This window comes from Triticum dicoccoides, chromosome 2B (assembly GCF_002162155.2).
Source record: "Triticum dicoccoides isolate Atlit2015 ecotype Zavitan chromosome 2B, WEW_v2.0, whole genome shotgun sequence".
NCBI classification, from domain to species: Eukaryota; Viridiplantae; Streptophyta; class Magnoliopsida; order Poales; family Poaceae; genus Triticum; species Triticum dicoccoides.
In genome coordinates, this window is record NC_041383.1 from 146,339,100 (window position 1) to 146,363,450 (window position 24,351).

The window sequence follows — 24,351 nt, forward strand, 5'->3', positions numbered from 1 at the left end:
CATGTATAAGTCATGAAGAAAGCAATAGCAACATACTAAACGATCAAGTGCTAAGCTAACGGAATGGGTCAAGTCAATCACATCATTCTCCTAATGATGTGATCCCGTTAATCAAATGACAACTCTTTTGTCCATGGCTAGGAAACATAACCATCTCTGATAAACGAGCTAGTCAAGTAGAGGCATACTAGTGACACTATGTTTGTCTATGTATTCACACATGTATTATGTTTCCGGTTAATACAATTCTAGCATGAATAATAAACATTTATCATGAAATAAGTAAATAAATAATAACTTTATTATTGCCTCTAGGGCATATTTCCTTCAGTCTCCCACTTGCACTAGAGTCAATAATCTAGTTCACATCGCCGTGTGATTTAACATCAATATTCTTATCTGTATATGATTAACACCCATAGCTCACATCATCATGTGACCAACATCCAAAGGGTTTACTAGAGTCAATAATCTAGTTCACATTGCTATGTGATTAACACCCAAAGAGTACTAAGGTGTGATCATGTTTTGCTCGTGAGAGAAGCTTAGTCAACGGGTCTGTCACATTCAGAGCCGTATGTATTTTGCAAATAATTTATGTCCACAATGCTCTGCACGGAGCTACTCTAGCTAATTGCTCCCACTTTCAATATGTATCCATGTTGAGACTTAGAGTCATCCGGATCAGTGTAAAAGTTTGCACTTATGTAACTTTTACAACAAACTCTTTTATCACCTCCATAATCGAGAAACATCTCCTTAGTCGTTACTAAGGATATTCTTGACCAATGTCCAGTGATCTACTCCTAGATCACTATTGTACTCCCTTGCCAAATTCAGAGCAAGGTATACAATAGGTCTGGTACATAGCATAGCATACTTTATAGAACCTATGACTGAGGCATAGGGAAAGACTTTTCATTCTCTTTCTATTTTCTGCTGTGGTCGGGATTTGAGTCTTACTCAATTTCATACCTTTGCAACACAGGCAAGAACTCTTTCTTTGACTGTTCCATTTTGAACTATTTCAAAATCTTGCCAAGGTATGTATTCATTGAAAATCTTATCAAGCGTCTTGATCTATCTCAATAGATCTTGATGCTCAATATGTAAGTAGCTTTTACTGAGGTCTTTTGTTTTTAAAGAACTCCTTTAAAACACTCCTTTATGCTTTGCAGAAAAATTCTACATCATTTCTGATCAACAATAGGTCACTCACATATACTAATCAGAAAGGCTGTAGTGCTCCCACTCACTTTATTGTAAATACAGGCTTCATCGTAAGTCCATATAAAACTATATGCTTTGATCAACTTATCAAAGCGTATATTCCAACTCCGAGATGCTTGCACCAGTCCATAGATGGATCGCTGGAGCTTGCACATTTTGTTAGCACCTTTAGAATTGACAAAACCTTCTAGTTGCATCATATACAACTCTTCTTTAATAAATTCATTAAGGAATGCAGTTTTGACATCCATTTGCCAGATTTCATAAAATGTGGCAATTGCTAACATGATTCAGACAGACTTAAGCATCGATACGAGTGAGAAAATCTCATCGTATTCAACACCTACATGGATTATATCTCAGATTTTATGGCCTCGAGCCATTTCGCGGAATCTAGGCTCATCATCGCGTCCTCATAGTTCGTAGGTTCATCATGGTCTAGTAACATGACTTCCAGAACATGATTACTACACCACTCTGGTGCGGATCTTACTCTGGAAGACCTACGAGGTTCTGTAGTAACTTGATCTGAAGTTTCATGATCAATATCATTAGCTTCCTCACTAATTGGTGTATTTGTCACAGGAACTAATTTCTGTGATAAACTACTTTCCAATAAGGGAGCAGGTACAGTTACCTCATCAAGTTCTACTTTCCTCCCACTCACTTCTTTCGAGAGAAACTCCTTCTCTGGAAAGGATCCATTTTAGCAACGAATATCTTGCCTTCGGTTCTGTGATAGAAGGTGTACCCAACAATTTCCTTTGGGTATTCTATGAAGACTCACTTCTCCGATTTGGGTTCGAGCTTATCAGGATGAAACTTTTTCACATAAGCATCGCAGCCCCAAACTTTAAGAAACAACAGCTTAGGTTTACTGCTAAACCATAGTTCATACGGTGTCGTCTCAACGGATTTAGATGGTGCCCTATTTTAAACATGAATGCAGCTGTCTCTAATGCATAACCCCAAAACGATAGTGGTAAACTGATAAGAGACATCATAGATCGCACCATATCAAATAAAGTGCGGTTACGACGTTCGGACACACCATAACGATGTGGTGTTCCAGGTGGCGTGAGCTGTGAAACTATTCCACATTGTTTTAATTGAAGAGCAAACTCGTAACTCAAATATTTGTCTCCGTGATCAGATCACAGAAACTTTATTTTCTTGTTACGATGATTTTTCCACTTCACTCTAAAATTCTTTGAACCTTTCAACTATTTCAGACTTATGTTTCATCAAGTAGATATACCCATATCTGCTCAAATCATCTATGAAGGTCAGAAAATAACGATACTTGCCACGAGCCTTCATACTTATTGGTCTGCATACATCAGTATGTATTATTTTCAATAAGTCAGTAGCTCGTTCCATTGTTCCGAAGAACGGAGTTTTAGTCATCTTGCCCAAAAGGCACGGTTCGCAAGCATCAAATGATTCATAACCAAGTGATTCCGAAAATCCATCTTTATGGAGTTTCTTCATGCGCTTTACACCGATATGACCCAAACGGCAGTGCCACAAATAACTTGCACTATCATTATTAACTTTGCATCTTTTGGCATCAATATTATGAATATGTGTATCATCACGATCGAGATCCAACAAACTATTTTCATTGGGTGTATGACCATTGAAGGTTTTATTCATGTAAACAGAACAACAATTATTCTCTGATTTTAAATGAATAACCGTATTGCAATAAACATGATCAAATCATATTCATGCTCAACTCAAACGCTAAATAACATTTATTTAGGTTTCACACTTATCCCGAAAGTTTAGGGAGTGTGTGATGATGATCATATCAATCTTGGAACTACTTCCAACACTCATCGTCACTTTCCCTTCAACTAGTCTCTGTTTATTCTGTAACTCCTGTTTCGAGTTACTAATCTTAGCAACCGAACAAGTATCAAATACTTAGGGGCTACTATAAACACTAGTAAGGCACATATCAAGAACCTGTATATCAAATATACCTTTGTTCACTTTGCCATCCTTCTTATCCACCAAATGTTCAGGGCATTTCTGCTTCCAGTGACCATTTCCTTTGCAGTGTAAGCACTCAGTTTCAGGCTATGGTCCAGCTTTGGGCTTCTTCGCAGGAGTGACATCTTTCTTGTCTTTCCACTTGAAGTTCCCTTTCTTTCCCTTTGCCCTTTTCTTGAAACTAGTGGTCTTGTCAATCATCAACACTTGATGCTCTTTCTTGATTTCTACCTTCGTCGATTTCAATATCACGAAGAGCTCGGGAATCATTTTCGTCATCCCTTGCATACTATAGTTCATCACGAAGTTCTAGTAACTTAGTGATGGTGACTAGAGAATTCTGTCAATCACTATCTTATCTGGAAGATTAACTCCCACTTGATTCAAGCGATTGATGTATCCAGACAATCTGAGCACATGCTCACTAGTTGAGCGATTCTCCTCCATCTTTTAGCTATAGAACTTGTTGGAGACTTCATATCTCTCAACTCGGGTATTTGCTTGAAATATTAACTTCAATTCCTAGAACATCTCATATGGTCCATGATGTTCAAAACATCTTTGAAGTCCCGATTCTAAACCGTTAAGCATGGTGCACTAAACTATCAAGTAGTCATCATATTGAGCTAGCCAAACGTTCGTAACGTCTGCATCTGCTCCTGCAATAGGTCCGTCACCTAGCGGTGCATTAAGGACATAATTCTTCTGTGCAGCAATGAGGATAAACCTCAGATCACGGATCCAATCCGCATCTTTGCTACTAACATCTTTTAACACAATTTTCTCTAGGAACATATCAAAATAAACATATGAAAGCAACAATGCAAGCTATTGATCTACAACATAATTTGCAAAATACTACCAGGACTAAGTTCATGATAAATTTAAGTTCAATTAATCATATTACTTAAGAACTCCCACTTAGACAGACATCTCTCTAGTCATCTAAGTGATCACGTGATCCAAATCAACTAAACCATGTCCGATCATCACGTGAGATGGAGTAGTTTCAATGGTGAACATCACTATGTTGATCATATCTACTATATGATTCACGCTCGACCTTTCGGTCTCCGTGTCCCGAGGCCATATCTGTATATGCTAGGCTCGTCAAGTTTAACCTGAGTATTCCGCGTGTGCAACTGTTTTGCACCCGTTGTATTTGAGCGTAGAGCCTATCACACCCGATCATCACGTGGTGTCTCAGCACGAAGAACTTTCGCAACGGTGCATACTCAGGGAGAACACTTCTTGATAATTAGTGAGAGATCATCTTAAAATGCTACTATCAAACAAAACATAATAAGATGTATAACAGATAAACATCATATGCAATCAAAATATGTGACATGATATGGCCATGATCATCTTGCGCCTTTGATCTCCATCTCCGAAGTACTGTCATGATCTCTATCGTCACCGGCACGACACCATGATCTTCATCATCTTGATCTATATCAATGTGTCATCACATGGTCGTCTCACCAACTATTGCTCTTGCAACTATTGCTATCGCATAGCGATAAAGTAAAGCAATTATTTGGCACTTGCATCTTATGCAACAAAGAGACAACCATAGAGCTTCTGCCAGTCGCCGATAACTTCAATAAAACATGATCATCTCATACAACAACTTATATCTCATCACGTTTTGACCATATCACATCACAACATGCCCTGCAAAAACAAGTTAGACGTCCTCTACTTTGTTGTTGCAAGTTTTACGTGGCTGCTACGGGCTTAAGCAAGAACCAATCTCACCTACGCATCAAAACCACAACGATAGTTTGTCAAATAGACTCTGTTTTAACCTTCGCAAGGACCGGGCGTAGCCACACTCGGTTCAACTAAAGTTGGAGAAACTGACACCCGCCAGCCACCTGTGTGCAAAGCACGTCGGTAGAACCAGTCTCGCGTAAGCGTACGCGTAATGTCGGTCCGGGCCGCTTCATCCAACAATACCGCCGAACCAAAGTATGACATGCTGGTAGGCAGTATGACTTATATCGTCCACAACTCACTTGTGTTCTACTCGTGCATATAACATCAAACCATAAAAACCTAGGCTCGGATGCCACTGTTGGGGAACGTAGTAATTTCAAAAAAAAGGAAATATGCCCTAGAGGCAATAATAAAGTTATTATTTATTTCCTCATATCATGATAAATGTTTATTATTCATGCTAAAATTGTATTAACCGGAAACATAATACATGTGTGAATACATAGACAAAACAATGGTCACTAGTATGCCTCTACTTGACTAGCTCATTAATCAAAGATGGTCAAGTTTCCTGACCATAGACATGTGTTGTCATTTGATTAGTGGGATCACATCATTAGAAGAATGATGTGATTGACATGACCCATTCTGTTAGCCTAGCACTTGATCGTTTAGTATACTGCTATTGCTTTCTTCATGACTTATACAAAGTTCCTGCAACTATGAGATTGTGCAACTCCCGTTTACCAGAAGAACACTTTGCGTGCTACCAAACGTCATAACGTAACTGGGTGATTATAAAGGTACTCTACAGGTGTTTCCGAAGGTACATGTTGAGTTGGCATAATTCGAGATTAGGATTTGTCACTCCGATTGTCGGAGAGGTATCTCTGGGCCCTCTCGGTAATACTCATCACCTAAGCCTTGCAAGCATGTAACTAATGAGTTAGCTATGAGATGACGTATTACATAACGAGTAAAGAGACTTGCCGGTAACGAGATTGAACTAGGTATTGGATACCGACGATCAAATCTCGGGCAACTAACATACCGATGACAAAGGGAACAAAGTATGTTGTTACGCGGTTTGACCGATAAAGATCTTCGTAGAATATGTAGGAACCAATATGGGCATCCAGGTCCCGCTATTGGTTATTTACCGGAGACGTATCTCGGTCATGTCTACATTGTTCTCGAACCGTAGGGTCCGCACGCTTAAGGTTTCGATGACAGTTATATTATGAGTTTATGTATTTTGATGTACCGAAGTTTGTTCGGAGTCCCGGATGTGATCACGGACATGACGAGGATTCTTGAAATGGTCGAGACATAAAGATTGATATATTGGATGACTATATTCGGACACCGGAAAGGTTCCGGAAGTTTTCGGAGAAAACCGGAGTGCCGGGGGGGGGTTACCGGAACCCCCCGGGAGAGTTAATGGGCCACATGGGCCTAGGTGGGAAGAGAGAGGGGCGGCCAGGGTGGGCCGCGCGCCCCCTCTCCCTCCAGTCCGAATTGGACTAGGAGGGGGGGCGGCGCCCCCCTTTCCTTTCCCCCCTCTCCTCCTTCCTTCCCCCTCCTAGTAGGAGTAGGAAAGGGGGAATCCTACTCCTACTAGGAGGAGGATTCCTCCTCCCTTGGCGCGCCCCAAGGGGGCCGGCCGGCCTCCCCCTCCCTCCTTTATATACGGGGGTAGGGGGGCACCCTAGACACACAAGTTGATCATTGATCGTTCCTTAGCCGTGTGCGGTGCCCCCCTCCACGATATTACACCTCGGTCATATTGTAGCGGTGCTTAGGCGAAGCCCTGCGACAGGAGAACATCAAGATCGTCACCACGCCGTCGTGCTGACGAAACTCCCCCCCGCGCCTCTGCTGGATCGGAGATCGGGGGAACGTCACGAGCTGTACGTGTGTCAAGAACTCGGAGGTGCCGGAGTAACGGTGCTTGGATCGGTTGAACCGGAGGACGTACAACTACTTCCTCTACGTTGCGTCAACGCTTCCGCTTCGGTCTACGAGGGTACGTAGACAACACTCTCCCCTCGTTGCTATATCATCACCATGATCTTGCATGTGCGTAGGAAATTTTTTGAAATTACTACGTTCCCCAACAGTGGCATCCGAGCCTAGGTTTTATGCGTTGATGTTATATGCACGAGTAGAACACAAGTGAGTTGTGGACGATATAAGTCATACTGCCTACCAGCATGTCATACTTTGGTTCAGTGGTATTGTGAGATGACGCGGCCCGGACCGACATTACGCGTATGCTTACGCGAGACTGGTTTCACCGTTACGAGCACTCGTGCTTAAAGGTGGCTGGCGGGTGTCTGTCTCTCTCACTTTAGTTGAACCGAGTGTGACTACGCCCGGTCCTTGTGAAGGTTAAAACGGAGTCTATTTGACAAACTATCGTTGTGGTTTTGATGCGTAGGTAAGAACGGTTCTTGCTAAGCCCGTAGCAGGCACGTAAAATTTGCAACAACAAAGTAGAGGACGTCTAACTTGTTTTTGCAGGGCATGTTGTGATGTGATATGGTCAAGACGTGATGCTATATTTTATTGTATGAGATGATCATGTTTTGTAACCGAAGTTATCGGCAACTGGCAGGAGCCATATGGTTGTCGCTTTATTGTATGAAATGCAAACGCCCTGTAATTGCTTTACTTTATCACTAAGCGGTAGCGATAGTCATAGAAGCAATAGATGGTGTAACGACAACGATGCTACGATGGAGATCAAGGTGTCGCGCCGGTGATGATGGTGATCACGACGGTGCTTCGGAGATGGAGATCACAAGCACAAGATGATGATGGCCATATCATATCACTTATATTGATTGCATGTGATGTTTATCCTTTATGCATCTTATCTTGCTTTGATTGACGGTAGCATTTTAAGATGATCTCTCACTAAAATTATCAAGTAGAGTTCTCCCTAAGTATGCACCGTTGCCAAAGTTCGTCGTGCCGAGACACCACGTGATGATCGGGTGTGATAAGCTCTACGTCCATCTACAACGGGTGCAAGCCAGTTTTGCACACGCAGAATACTCAGGTTAAACTTGACGAGCCTAGCATATGCAGATATGGCCTCGGAACAAGGAGACCGAAAGGTCGAGCGTGAATCATATAGTAGATATGATCAACATAATGATGTTCACCATTGAAAACTACTCCATCTCACGTGATGATCGGTTATGGTTTAGTTGATTTGGATCACGTGATCACTTAGATGACTAGAGAGATGTCTGTCTAAGTGGGAGTTCTTAAGTAATATGATTAATTGAACTTAAATTTATCATGAACTTAGTACCTGATAGTATCTTGCTTGTCTATGTTTGTTTGTAGATAGATGGCTCGTGCTGTTGTTCCGTTGAATTTTAATGCGTTCCTTGAGAAAGCAAAGTTGAAAGATGATGGTAGCAATTACACGGACTGGGTCTGTAACCTGAGGATTATCCTCATTGCTGCACAGAAGAGTTACATCCTGGAAGCACCGCTGGGTGCCAGGCCTGCTGCTGATGCAACTGACGACGTTAAGAACGTCTGGCAGAGCAAAGCTGATGACTACTCTATAGTTCAGTGTGCCATGCTTTACGGCTTAGAACCGGGTCTTCAACGATGTTTTGAACGTCATGGAGCATATGAGATGTTCCAAGAGTTGAAGTTAATATTTCAAGCAAATGCCCGGATTGAGAGATATGAAGTCTCCAATAAGTTCTATAGCTGCAAGATGGAGGAGAATAGTTCTGTCAGTGAACATATACTCAGAATGTCTGGATATAACAATCACTTAATTCAACTGGGAGTTAATCTTCCTGATGATAGTGTCATTGACAGAATTCTTCAATCACTGCCACCAAGCTACAAGAGCTTTGTGATGAACTATAATATGCAAGGGATGAACAAGACTATTCCCGAGCTCTTCGCGATGCTGAAAGCCGCGGAGGTAGAAATCAAGAAGGAGCATCAAGTGTTGATGGTCAACAAGACCACTAGTTCCAAGAAAAAGGGCAAAGGGAAGAAGAAAGGGAACTTCAAAAAGAACGGCAAACAAGTTGCTGCTCAAGAGAAGAAACCCAAGTCTGGACCTATGCCTGAAACTGAGTGCTTCTACTGCAAGCAGACTGGACACTGGAAGCGGAACTGCCCCAAGTATTTGGCGGATAAGAAGGATGGCAAAGTGAACAAAGGTATATGTGATATACATGTTATTGATGTGTACCTAACTAGAGCTCGTAGTAGCACCTGGGTATTTGATACTGGTTCTGTTGCTAATATTTGCAACTCGAAACAGGGACTACGGAATAAGCGAGCACTGGCCAAGGACGAGGTGACGATGCGCGTGGGAAACGGTTCCAAAGTCGATGTGATCGCCGTCGGCACGCTACCTCTACATCTACCATCGGGATTAGTTTTAGACCTAAATAATTGTTATTTGGTGCCTGCGTTGAGCATGAACATTATATCTGGATCTTGTTTAATGCGAGACGGTTATTCATTTAAATCAGAGAATAATGGTTGTTCTATTTATATGAGTAATATCTTTTATGGTCATGCACCCTTGAAGAGTGGTCTATTTTTATTGAATCTCGATAGTAGTGATACACATATTCATAATGTTGAAGCCAAAAGATGCAGAGTTGATAATGATAGTGCAACATATTTGTGGCACTGCCGTTTAGGTCATATCGGTGTAAAACGCATGAAGAAACTCCATACTGATGGACTTCTGGAATCACTTGATTATGAATCACTTGGTACTTGCGAACCGTGCCTCATGGGCAAGATGACTAAAACACCGTTCTCCGGTACTATGGAGAGAGCAATAGATTTGATGGAAATCATACATACAGATGTATGTGGTCCAATGAATATTGAGGCTCGTGGCGGATATCGTTATTTTCTCACCTTCACAGATGATTTAAGCAGATATGGGTATATCTACTTAATGAAGCACAAGCCTGAAACATTTGAAAAGTTCAAAGAATTTCAGAGTGAAGTGGAGAATCATCGTAACAAGAAAATAAAATTTCTGCGATCTGATCGTGGAGGAGAATATTTGAGTTGTGAGTTTGGTTTACATTTGAAACAATGCGGAATAGTTTCGCAACTCACGCCACCTGGAACACCACAACGAAATGGTGTGTCTGAACGTCGTAATCGTACTTTACTTGATATGGTGCGATCTATGATGTCCATTACCGATTTACCGCTATCATTTTGGGGTTATGCTTTAGAGACGGCCGCATTTACGTTAAATAGGGCACCATCAAAATCCGTTGAGACGACGCCTTATGAACTGTGGTTTGGCAAGAAACCAAAGTTGTCGTTTCTTAAAGTTTGGGGCTGCGATGCTTATGTGAAGAAACTTCAACCAGATAAGCTCGAACCCAAATCGGAGAAATGTGTCTTCATAGGATACCCAAAAGAGACTGTTGGGTACACCTTCTATCACAGATCCGAAGGCAAAACATTCGTTGCTAAGAATGGATCCTTTCTAGAGAAGGAGTTTCTCTCGAAAGAAGTGAGTGGGAGGAAAGTAGAACTTGATGAGATAACTGTATCTACTCCCTTATTGGAAGATAGTTCATCACGAGAATCAGTTCCCGTGACAACTACACCAATTAGTGAGGAAGCTCATGATATTGATCATGAAACTTCAGATCAAGTTTCTACTGAACCTCGTAGGTCTACCAGAGTAAGATCCGCACCAGAGTGGTACGGTAATCCTATTCTGGAAGTCATGTTACTTGACCATGATGAACCTACGAACTATAAGGAAGCGATGATGAGCCCAGATTCCGCAAAATGGCTAGAGGCCATGAAATCTGAGATAGGATCCATGTATGAAAACAAAGTATGGACTTTGGTTGACTTGCCCGATGATCGGCAAGCCATTGAGAATAAATGGATCTTTAAGAAGAAGACTGACGCTGATGGTAATATTACTGTCTATAAAGCTCGACTTGTTGCGAAAGGTTTTCGACAAGTTCAAGGGGTTGACTACGATGAGACTTTCTCACCCGTAGCGATGCTTAAGTCTGTCCGAATCATGTTGGCCATTGCTGCATTTCATGATTATGAAATTTGGCAAATGGATGTCAAGACTGCATTCTTGAATGGATTTCTAGAAGAAGAGTTGTATATGATGCAGCCAGAAGGTTTTGTTGATCCAAAAGGTGCTGACAAAGTGTGCAAGCTCCAGTGTTCCATTTATGGACTGGTGCAAGCATCTCGGAGTTGGAATAAACGTTTTGATAGTGTGATCAAGGCATATGGTTTTATACAGACTTTTGGAGAAGCCTGTATTTACAAGAAAGTGAGTGGGAGCTCTGTAGCATTTCTAGTTTTATATGTTGATGACATATTATTAATTGGAAATGATATAGAATTTTTGGATAGCATAAAAGGATACTTGAATAAAAGTTTTTCGATGAAAGACCTCGGTGAAGCTGCTTACATATTAGGCATCAAGATCTATAGAGATAGATCAAGACGCTTAATAGGACTTTCACAAAGCACATACCTTGACAAAATATTGAAAAAGTTCAATATGGATCAGGCAATAAAGGATTCTTGCCTGTGCTACCAGGTGTGAAGTTGAGTCGAACTCAATGCCCGACCACAGCAGAAGATAGAGAGAAAATGAAAAATGTTCCCTATGCTTCAGCCATAGGCTCTATCATGTATGCAATGCTATGTACCAGACTTGACGTATGCTTAGCAATGAGCTTAGCAGGAAGGTACCAAAGTAATCCAGGAGTGGATCACTGGACAGCGGTCAAGAACATCCTGAAATACCTGAAAAGGACTAAGGATATGTTTCTCGTATATGGAGGTGACAAAGAGCTAGTCGTAAATGGTTACGTCGACGCAAGCTTTGACACTGATCCGGACGATTCCAAATCGCAAACCGGATACGTGTTTATATTAAACGGTGGAGCTGTAAGTTGGTGCAGTTCTAAACAAAGCGTCGTGGCGGGATCTACATGTGAAGCGGAGTACATAGCTGCTTCTAAAGCAGCAAATGAAGGAGTCTGGATGAAGGAGTTCATTTCCGATCTAGGTGTCATACCTAGTGCATCAAGACCAATGAAGATCTTCTGTGACAATACTGGTGCAATTGCCTTGGCAAAGGAATCCAGATTTCACAAGAGGACCAAGCACATCAAGAGATGCTTCAATTCCATTCGGGACCAAGTCCAAGTGGGAGACATAGAGATTTGCAAGATACATACGAATCTGAATGTTGCAGACCCGTTGACTAAGCCTCTCTCACGAGCAAAACATGATTAGCACCAAGACTCCATGGGTGTTAGAATCATTACTATGTAATCTAGATTATTAACTCTAGTGCAAGTGGGAGACTGAAGGAAATATGCCCTAGAGGCAATAATAAAGTTATTATTTATTTCCTCATATCATGATAAATGTTTATTATTCATGCTAAAATTGTATTAACCGGAAACATAATACATGTGTGAATACATAGACAAAACAATGGTCACTAGTATGCCTCTACTTGACTAGCTCATTAATCAAAGATGGTCGAGTTTCCTGACCATAGACATGTGTTGTCATTTGATTAGTGGGATCACATCATTAGAAGAATGATGTGATTGACATGACCCATTCTGTTAGCCTAGCACTTGATCGTTTAGTATACTGCTATTGCTTTCTTCATGACTTATACAAAGTTCCTGCAACTATGAGATTGTGCAACTCCCGTTTACCAGAAGAACACTTTGTGTGCTACCAAACGTCACAACGTAACTGGGTGATTATAAAGGTACTCTACAGGTGTTTCCGAAGGTACATGTTGAGTTGGCATAATTCGAGATTAGGATTTGTCACTCCGATTGTCGGAGAGGTATCTCTGGGCCCTCTCGGTAATACTCATCACCTAAGCCTTGCAAGCATGTAACTAATGAGTTAGTTATGAGATGACGTATTACAAAATGAGTAAAGAGACTTGCCGGTAACGAGATTGAACTAGGTATTGGATACCGACGATCAAATCTCGGGCAAGTAACATACCAATGACAAAGGGAACAAAGTATGTTGTTATGCGGTTTGACCGATAAAGATCTTCGTAGAATATGTAGGAACCAATATGGGCATCCAGGTCCCGCTATTGGTTATTGACCGGAGACGTATCTCGGTCATGTCTACATTGTTCTCGAACCGTAGGGTCCGCACGCTTAAGGTTTCGATGACAGTTATATTATGAGTTTATGTATTTTGATGTACCGAAGTTTGTTCGGAGTCCCGGATGTGATCACGGACATGACGAGGAGTCTCGAAATGGTCGAGACATAAAGATTGATATATTGGATGACTATATTCAGACACTGGAAAGGTTCCGGAAGTTTTCGAAGAAAACCGGAGTGCCGGGGGGGTTACCGGAACCCCCCGGGAGAGTTAATGGGCCACATGGGCCTAGGTGGGAAGAGAGAGGGGCGGCCAGGGTGGGCCGCGCGCCCCCTCTCCCTCCAGTCCGAATTAGACTAGGAGGGGGGGGCGGCGCCCCCCTTTCCTTTCCCCCCTCTCCTCCTTCCTTCCCCCTCCTAGTAGGAGTAGGAAAGGGGGAATCCTACTCCTACTAGGAGGAGGATTCCTCCTCCCTTGGCGCGCCCCAAGGGGGCCGGCCGGCCTCCCCCTCCCTACTTTATATACGGGGGTAGGGGGGCACCCTAGACACACAAGTTGATCATTGATCGTTCCTTAGCCGTGTGCGGTGCCCCCCTCCACGATATTACACCTCGGTCATATTGTAGCGGTGCTTAGGCGAAGCCCTGCGACAGGAGAACATCAAGATCGTCACCACGCCGTCGTGCTGACGAAACTCCCCCCCGTGCCTCTGCTGGATCGGAGATCGGGGGAACGTCATCGAGCTGTACGTGTGTCAAGAACTCGGAGGTGCCGGAGTAACGGTGCTTGGATCGGTTGAACCGGAGGACGTACGACTACTTCCTCTACGTTGCGTCAACGCTTCCGCTTCGGTCTACGAGGGTACGTAGACAACACTCTCCCCTCGTTGCTATATCATCACCATGATCTTGCATGTGCGTAGGAAATTTTTTGAAATTACTACGTTCCCCAACAGGTTCCAGAAGGTATCACTGTTCCGAACCATGATAAAGCAAACAGGGGTCTATACAGTGTCCAACTTCAAAAGGCATTGTACGGACTCAGACAGTCTGGTAGAATGTGGTACAATCGCTTAAGTGATTTCCTTCATGAGAAGGGCTACACGAGCAATAAAGATTGCCCATGTGTTTTTGTACGGCGATCCCAAGATGGATTCTGTATAATCTCGGTGTACGTGGACGATTTAAACATAATCGGTACACCTGAGGATATTGAGGAAGCGAGTCCCTACCTGATGTCGGAATTCAAGATGAAGGATTTGGGTAAAACCAAGTTCTGTCTAGGTCTGCAACTTGAACATTCCCCTGATGGAATTCTAGTGCACCAGTCGGCCTACACCCAGAAGGTGTTGGAAAGATTTGGTTTTGATAAGGCATATACTTCTAAGACCCCGATGGTCGGGAGGTCTGTACAGGCAGACAAGGACCCGTTCAGGCCAAAGGAAGAGGAGGAGGAAACTCTGGGACCAGAATTTCCTTACCTGAGTGCAGTTGGCGCACTCATGTATCTCGCAAACTGTACACGGCCAGACATTGCGTTCGCCGTCAGTTTGCTTGCGAGGTACAGTTCTGAACCTACCAAAAGACATTGGAAAGGTGTCAAGGACGTCTTCCGGTACCTGCAAGGGACCAAAGATCTTGGCCTATTTTATAAAAGGAATCAAGACCTATCTATTATAGGCTATGCCGATGCTGGGTACCTATCGGACCCGCATGATTGCAAATCGCAGACTGGATATGTTTTCCTTTGTGGTGGAACCGCGTTTTCCTGGAAATCCTCCAAGCAAACACTTGTGTCGACTTCCACAAACCACTCGGAAATCATGGCACTATTCGAAGCGTCGAAAGAGTGTGTATCGCTTCGGCGGATGATCAGCCACATTCAGCAGACATGTGGGCTGAACACCGTACAAACCCCTACCATTATCTATGAAGATAATGCTGCTTGTGTTGCACAAGTGCAGATGGGTTATGTGAAGAGTAACCTCACTGAGCATATTAGTCCCAAGTTCTTCTATGCACATGAGCTGCAGCAGTTGAATGAGGTGAAAGTTTTGCATACTAAGTCTTGTGACAATCTTGCTGATATGTTCACTAAATCATTACCGGCATCAACCTTAGAGAGGTGTGTGCATGGAATCGGTATGATGAGACTTAGAGAGATGCAAGGTTCAGGGGGAGAAACTTCACAAACTCGTCGCTAAAATCTCAATCCCGATGATCGAGTACTCAACTTGATGGTTGAGTGGATTGTACTCTTTTTCCCTTGAGTGAGTTTTCCTTATGTTTCTCACACGAGGTTTTTGACGAGGCAATTCGTACAATACAACAACGTATACTGTGTGCTCTTTCTCCATATTTTTTTCCCACTGGGTTTTTCGGAGTTTTGAGGCATGGATATACGGATAATTACCCAAGGGGGAGTGTTGGGAAACCGAGTCATCGGTTGGGGTGGCGGCGCGCCTCGTGCGTATCGCACGGGGTAGCCCCTCCCGTTCCCCTCTTTACGTTAAGTGGGTACTTATCCCTTGACCCCCTAGTCCCTATATAAAGCAACGAGGAGACATCATTGTAACACCTGATCATTGATTAATAAAGCTGATCTCCTCCATATCTCTCTGTGTCATTTACTTTCGCGTGTACGACTACTTCGACTACTTCCTCTACGACGTTCGCTCTCGCTCCGCAACCTCGGACCGGACTCGCCGGCGGAGTTGCGGAACATTAACTTGCACCAAAATGTGCAAGTCAAAGGGACAAAATAAATCTAGTAAGCAGCAAACTGTACGCTGGAATACCAATGAGGGCATGCATGTCAACAGTTGATCTGGCGTGTCATTTCCCTCCTATTTTCCCCCATCACTCCCGATCGTCATCGGAATTGCTGGCTGGCCACTGGCCGTGTACATGCATACAGTACATTCCTTCTCGAAGCACGCGAGAATGGAAAAACGGGGCTGATTATAAGGCCCCGTTGCTTGCGCGCCACTGGATATGATAATGGCGGCGCGGCGGCGCTAGCTAGCTAGCCTTGCGATCGATGCTTGGCTGGCTCTCGGCGATCACGCTCGCTCGTGCTTGCAGCTCACACCCAGCTGCCCGTCTACGTACGTTATCTCGATCGCCACTCTCCTCACGTACCAACGAACGAACGGCAGATTCCGCGGGTTTTGGACCTGGAAATGGCCCCAGGGATTTACCTGGTTCACCCACGTACGCTTCACCGGCGGGCAAAAAATCCAGGATGACTTCTCCTCCTCTCCAGGTGCCACACTTCCACACGTGTACGTACGTAGGAAACGCGCGCGTGGTACGTGCGTCCAGCTCGACTGAAAAAGAGGCAGGGTTTATTCCCGGGCGACGAAAATTCGTCGAATTAGCTTGACCTAATCCGTTCTTACGTACCCGGTCTATTTTGCTGCAGTGCACAACGGGTCGGGTCTATTCTGCTGCACTCCATACACGGATTGGTATGCTTTGAACCTGTCAAGACAAGAGACGTACTACTACATGTTCCATTCAGGGAATTAAGCGTGTACATTGCCCGCGTTAATGCGCTACAGCTACATCAAACTAATCGTGATTACCTGAAGAAATAGTTAGCTTTAATGGTGCCCCACTTTTTTTTGATAGAACCCCCTGGAGATCGGGCTGGATTTTGGGCGTTTTGTAGGGGTCGTTTTTAGCAAACGACGACGTGTCCTATTCTTTTCGAGAAATATGTATTTTCTCCGTAGCTTAACATAAGGTGTTTTTTGACACTGTCATAGACTTCAAAAACGTCTTATAAAAATAGAATGACACACTTCATCATGGCACACACTCTCACAGGACGTCTACGCAAAAATAGCATGACAGAGTCGTGAAGTTTCAAGATGGATGAAGTCACCACAGAAATAATTAGGATGCAACTGATATTCCCAACCCAAAACTTATCTCGCTGAAATTATGAAAAAAAATATATTCTTATATTAAGGTTCATCTACCATGACACAATATTTTAGGTTTAAAATCCAATTCAGTAACAAATTCACTAGGTTATGAATATGACCCATTTAATACTGAATTTGACATATTTGCTTCTCGAGCTATGTATTGAATTAAATACTTTTTTATGATATATGCATGATCTATATTTTTTAACTAGTAAGGGTGATTTTTGGGGTTGAAAATATCGGGAGCATCAGAACAATGGGAGCCCCGGTACAACCAAAAGTCACCACATTTGCATCGCTATCTAGGAGAACATTACCTCTCATTCAATAATAAAAAAAAATCTTACCACAATATATATGGCACACAAGACGTTAAACATGGGGTTTAATTTTTGATGGACCGACGTTATGTTCACACGGAAGAGTTTTCATGGCGCAAGATGTGTCACACATGAGTAACAAAAGAAAGAATGTGTTCAAAAAAATAGAAAAATTAAAAAAAAAACTGTTTTTTTCTTGCATGGAAGATGTTTGAGTGTGTAAGGTCCGTGCCAATTTTCAACTCGTTTGGATATCTGAGTAACTCTCAACAAAAAAGAAACAAAATTGGGGTATGTGAAAAAGTTTACTGTTTCTGCATTGTTCGGATCGATTTTGTTGAGACCTACTTAGATGTCCGAACGAGCTGAAAATTGGCATGGACCTCATGCACTCAAATATCTTTTGCCTTCGCTTACAAAAAGAATCTTTCATGCAAAAAAGAATTAGTTTTCTAATTTTTTTGATATTTCTTTTTATTTTACTCTTCATCAAAATCAAATGAGCTTGTGTTAAGAAATGGATATTTGTTTGTGGTGCATCTTTTTATGCCGCAGGCTAGAAAAGCAAATTTACAGCAGTGTGACTTCAATGTTTGTAGTGATCTTCAGTCCTTCTCCGAAGAGAAACCACACTATAGATACAATGACACAATTGAGGTATATGGGATCGAGTAGTGGGGTGGGATTACAAACAACAAATTCTTTTAGCCCGGGTGGAAGCTAATCATCGCACTGGATGGTGACCGCCGGCCAGGTTTAAGCTAGAGTTGCCACCAGCATCGCCGAAATCACGAACAACCCCGTGGATTGGCTCGGCCTGTGATGGACAAAACTTGTCGTGGCTATACGTGGAGACGCCGCTCGTGACCGGCCGATCGATCCAACCGATCGTGGTTAAAATAAAAATAGAGACGCCGCTCGTGACCGATTGGTATGATCGAACTGTAATCATGGTTGCCCGTGACGGATTGGTCGAACCACGATTCGTTTTGATGGGCAGTGGCATGGCACGGGCCTCCTCGGCCGGTGGCGGCGAGAATGACATGGCATCGACTAGCCAGGCCAGGCTTATCATGGGGACATTGGTATACATCGAGATTAATAGTCGAAGCCGGCCAACTAGTGGCGCCGGGAGGAACCTCCTGATAAGGACGCGACGTCACGCGCGCACGCACGCGCGCGCGCGCCGGTCCGGAGGATGGAACAAGCTAGCTGTCGCGAGTCGAGTCGATCGATCGGCGCGGCAACAGAGCCCATGAATGAACGCGTCATCACGCATAGTGGGGCTGTTATACGCGGGCGATCGAGTGTCGAGTATTCCTACTTGAGAAGACCGACCCGGCGGCTCAAAATTAGAGGGGTAAATTTCGGGGGATTTAAGTACGATCGAGTGTTGAATTTTCCGCCGGAATTTCGTGGGTGAAATTCCGGCGGCCGGAACCCCGGCGCCGGCAGTACAACTACGCTACTTCCTCCGATACATATTTTTCTAAACATATTTTAGTGTCATATATACTATCAGTTTAAGTGACAAATAATATACTCTCTCCCTCCGTCTCATGATATAAAAACGTTGCAGACACTAGTATATCAAATTCAGTTGGCAGTGGCCTCTGACGTTCGTTTTCCTCGAAAGAGCAAGCTAGCACCTTCCCTGAAAAAGGACAATGGTGAGTGCTGGACTGGTTTTAGATTTTTTTCTTTATTGAGATGAGTATTTGGTTCTTCTTTTTTAGTATATCTACATACATACTCCTACTGTCCTATACGTACGTAACCGTTGCTATCAATGATTTTCTTCTCCTTTCTTTCATCTCCATTCCTGAGAGCCAATCAAGCGCCAATAATTGGGCGCCTATGATTGGCCCGGCTCCGGCTCTCTCTCGTTTTCACGTTTGATCAAACCTTTTGGCCATTTGCCTTTCTGATGGATATCCTTTCGGTTTTGTGCGTGCCCACTTATCCACTAACCAATGCCCATACCTCGCAGTTTCGTAGGTATATTACGAGGGATTAGATATAGAGGAACATACAGAAATGAAACTATAGAGCAATACAAATATCAGTTTCAGATGTCAAAGTTCTATAATAATAATAAAAAAAAGAGTTCATCGCTCAGTCTCTGTATCACAAGATGCACATGCCCCGAGTTCGAGCGCACATTTCAGATCCTCCCATTTAGGCTGCTCATAGTGGGAGTAACATAGGTAGTAACTTAGATGCCACATAAGCAAAAAATGATGAGGTGGCAAATAGTTAATGAGGAGAGAGGCAAATAGAGTAACATAATATGTTACCATCACATAGCGCTTCCCAATGCAAAATGAGTCTACAAAGTAATAAATGAAGACATCTATGTTACCACATATATGATACTACCCATTATGAAGGTAGTAACATAGACTAGTAACACATGCATGTTACTAGTCTAAGTTACTCTCCACCATGACCAGCCTTATGCATGATTCTCTCACATCACCCTATTCTTATCCGTTAGCCTAGACTTTGCTTAGGGGAGGCGATCTAACTGTTGCTTGCTCAGCGTAAAGCAAGATGCGTCTTTCAACACTGCAAGCTAGCTAGCTAGACTATTTTAGTTAACTCGGTTTGAGAGGAAACAAAATCTATGGCCTGTAATGCTATCTAGTTCTAGCTGCAACATGCATGTACACTCCACTGTCTCTGCATCAAAAGTCACAAGCAGGTAAATATTATTCCGGCGATCCAAAACTGAGCTGCATGCCACACACTTCTGATCTGATATGATCTCATCAGCAGGTGCACTGCATGCAGCTCGATAGATCGTCAGGGAGCTGTGCATGCTTGTTAGCATGTTCCTGCACGAGGTGGCAGAACGTACCGTTCTTGGAGGTTCCATCACTTGCTGCTTCACTTGGTCACTCCATCATCATATATATCATCTCTTGATCTAGTTAATTAACTAACCTTTTTTTTGCGGGGGGAATTAACTTACCTTTCTTTGTCACCTATGTCAGCGCGCGCATTATGCAAAATCTTAAGCACCGTCGACATTGTTGCACGGAATGTGATTAATACTCTGCAGGAGTTGTACTCTCAGAAAATCATTCTCGGGCATCCAGTTCCATCCAGTTTGTCAAACAAACCTCCCAGCAGCATTAACTTTTCAGTTCATTAGTTAAAGTACTGCTTGACCTTCTTGGTGGTCAGAGAGTAGTACTTCGTGGGTAGTACCCATCTGGGAGGTGCCTGGATATTTTTGACCAGAATGGATCATGGAAGAATCATGGAAAAATCTAAGTACAAGCTCACCTACAAAAAAATCTAAGTAGTGGCGATGGTGCAGTAAAATAACCACCCCTCCATGTTGCAGCATGTGGTGGCTGTTCATGTGTCTGCTGTAGGTTATCAGAAAACTGCCATATGCAAATGCAACTCTCCCACTGTTATCCTGCCTGCCTGCAGCTGCAGAGTCCATGAATCTTTAACATTACTGACGCCATGCTTGTTTAACAATGCAAGTGGCACCTTAACCTGCACATACTACATCGGGATCCAGGACTACTGACTACTGCATCACAAGAGCACTTTTGCTGCAAGCAAACTATAGCTAGCTAGTTGGTACTTGGGACTGCTAAGATATTCTCCCAAACCATCAGCTCATGACATGATCTTCTGCTAGTTAGTAGTACTAGTACAGTGCGGTACTATCTAGCTAGAAGCAGCGGCAGCATGGCCATCAATCAAATCTGCTCAGCAAACCATCAGCTGCACCTAAGTGCCCAAGTACTTGTGCTGCAGGTATGTGTGGTAGGGCAGCAGGGACCGGTAGTTGAGCTGATGCATAATCTAGTAGTGCTGGACAGCTTGCTGCTGATAATCCCCGTGACCTTCTGAATTAATGGTGATGCTAAGTACTATGTATATGTAGATACTGTAGCTGGTGTTACTAGGATAGTCGTTCGTGGATTTGGACGAGCCTAATGAGACCTAATTAGGTAAAGCCAGCCGACCTGATGTTGCCATCAGCTGGACTCTGCACCTGTACATGGCGTGGACTGGATTGAGTTGCATCAACCGCTAATAATGCATTCTGAGGATGGAGATTAATCATTCAGTGGTTCTGGCTTCTTGGGGTGCTTAGGTTGTTATTAGCGAGATATAATATGGTGGTAGCTGTTTTTGGTTGATAGTTCTGGATAGGTAGGTAGGATGCGGTTGAAACAACCCAGACAGCTTTCTCTGTTTCCAGTGGGGGCAACTAGATTCTTATTCTCACTTTTAGGCCTTCCACTATGCGTTAGGTGCCAAAACTCTGAAAAATTTGCCATGTACACATCTATGTCAGATACAAAATATTTAGCACCGCTCACACCATGTTGAGAATTTAGCATGGATTGAAGCTTGGACCCACATACATAAAATAATATAGATCAGGCCAAGACACCCCACTGCCAGCGTCTCTCCTTCCTGGCTCACTGCACTCCTTCCCGGCTCACTGCAGTACGACGCCCTTACTTTATTTGCTAGATGGATTTGGTTTCGGAGCAAGTAGATGCTCCGGTGCCCATGAATTTTTATTTGGCATCGGCTTGACAACGTAGGACATCGGTGCCAAATATCAAAAAGCAAATTTGCCACCGCTTTTGACCTACATAGTGGAAGGCCTTAGCAGCCCCTTTTGGTCTCTGGATCTCTGTAGCAGTCTAGAGCAATTCAGAATGCCAATGCAGCAGGACATGCTAGTAGTACTTTTTTCGCTGTATATTAACTCCCACTGTCTTAAGTAGTAGGAGTAGTAGATTTCCTTTCTTTCCAAACTGGTAAGTGGGATTCACTTAGGTGTATATCTGAAGGCGGCCACTTCTCCTGCGTATTCTACTAAAAATGTCAGACAGCCCACAGTTCAGATGATTTTTTGCGAATGCAGGCGATACTTGCGAAAGCAAGAAGACTAAGAATAACGTAATGTGTAATCAGCGGAATATTTGGCACGACAAGATTCCCTCATTCTGTACTTATCTACTAAGCAAAAATACAACTATATGCATCATTACAGGTAGTATTCTGCAGGTTTCAGTTGCCGCCTTCTCAACCGTCGTTTTTTTTTCTTTTTTTCAAAAAGGGGGATTCCCCGGCCTCTGCATCAGAAAAATGTATACGACCATCTTATTAACAAAATAAAGTAGTGCCAACATGGTTCCAAAGGTCTTCTAAAGTAATAAAAAAAAGCACAGAAAGCTCACACAGAGCCAAAGAGGGCTAGAAACATCAACTAGCCAAGAAAAGACGCCACAACCGACTGACTAAAACTAGATAGGGATACTAAATGTCTATCATATTACATGACCGCCATCCAAACCGGTTGAAGATACTAAATGCCTTCTCAACCGTCGTACTAGCTAGAAACGGCAGTTGTCCCCTGAGCAGACACACCAGCATGAGTGATGGCTGGCGAGGCCATGGGGCAGGGGAATTTGCAGGCTTTAGTCTAAACGCAAGTGCATGATTAGATTATCCAGGCTGCATGCAGGGAGGCAGCAGCCAGAATGCCAGGTTGAGTAGGGCAAGTTGCTGCTGTTGGGTCGGTACCCAACTGGCACGGCACATGCAGAGGGAGGGTGAGATGATACTAGATTCAGATGCTAATCTGGGGGTATCAAGTTCACAACCCCAGCACAGAGGGAGTGGGTTGTTTGTGGGCAGGAGCTATATATGCACCGTTTGACATTGATGGGTTGACTATTTATCTTTTGGTTGTACATAGATTGTCACAAGTGCCATTTTCGATGCAATGTAACACAAGAAATGTTACATATTCGACGTTTCTTGGAGGCTATGAGCATGGGACGGCAAAAACAAATAAAAAATCCCTAGCTGGAATGCAGGTGGCGGCCATGATTTCCCAGGAGCTTGGCTTTCCTTGAAATTAATCGGAATGGAAATGCCCCTGAATCAGGTCCTTTCTAGTAGTGACCCTGCTATCTTTTCTCCTGGCTCTTCTCTCCAAGAATCGTGTGAGCTATGTGATGCAGCAGCTATGGAAGCAAAGAATTGGTTGAATGGATGGAGCCATGAGGAGCGTGCCGAGGCCAAACAAGCAGAAGAGAAGAAGCCGCCCAGGTTGAGCATCCTGGACTTGTCCGGCTTGCCGTTCTCGCCGGCGCTGCCTCCGGTGCCATAGTCATGGTAGTAGTACACATGATCCGGCGGCGGCCGTCCTTGGGCGGCGAGGCCTTGCATGACAGCTCCTCCTGATCAGGCTCCCCTTGCCGAACTGCACGGCGTGGGTTCTGCATTTTGTTGCACCATGTTTTTGCTGCTCTTGAGAGAATGTTCTCGGGGTTTTGGATTGTGACAAAGCCAGAGGAGAGAGGCCGCGAGCCGCGAGCTATAAATGGCACGAGGGGACAGTTGCGACTTGCGAATCAACATGGTTATCAAAGACCAGGGTTTGTTATTAGTGTCACAGGGCCACACCCATCCATACGTAGGAGCGGTTGGTTAATGGTCACTTTGGTTCGGTTAGGCCAGCACCAAGCTAATTGCAGCTTGCAGAAAGGGACTAGCCGATCGATCATGTAGCAACTCGGATTTTCGAGAACTACTCTACCGATGGCGTGCGACGTACGCTGGCACGTCTCCTTCGCACCGGACTTCGCCGCGGCTCGCACCGTCAACTTCGCCGACGGGGAGATCCTTCTCCGGCGAGAGGCCCTCCGGCTCGTGCTGGCTGACCAGAGGGGGATCACGGTGGATGCACGATATCTCCGGGAGGGCGAGTGTATCGATATCGGGCAGATCGTGTCGTTCCCATGCCACTTTGCAAGGATCCACGACCGAATTCCGGCGACCGACTCGGCGGTACACGGGGGCACGGCTCGTTCCGGTGGGGACGGAGCGCACGCTCCGGGTCGTCGCGTCGCGGGTCGGAGTTCCTGGGCCCCAAGCATCTTGGGTCCGCACCCGAGCGTGGTGCCGCCGCCCGCCGCGGATGCGAGACAC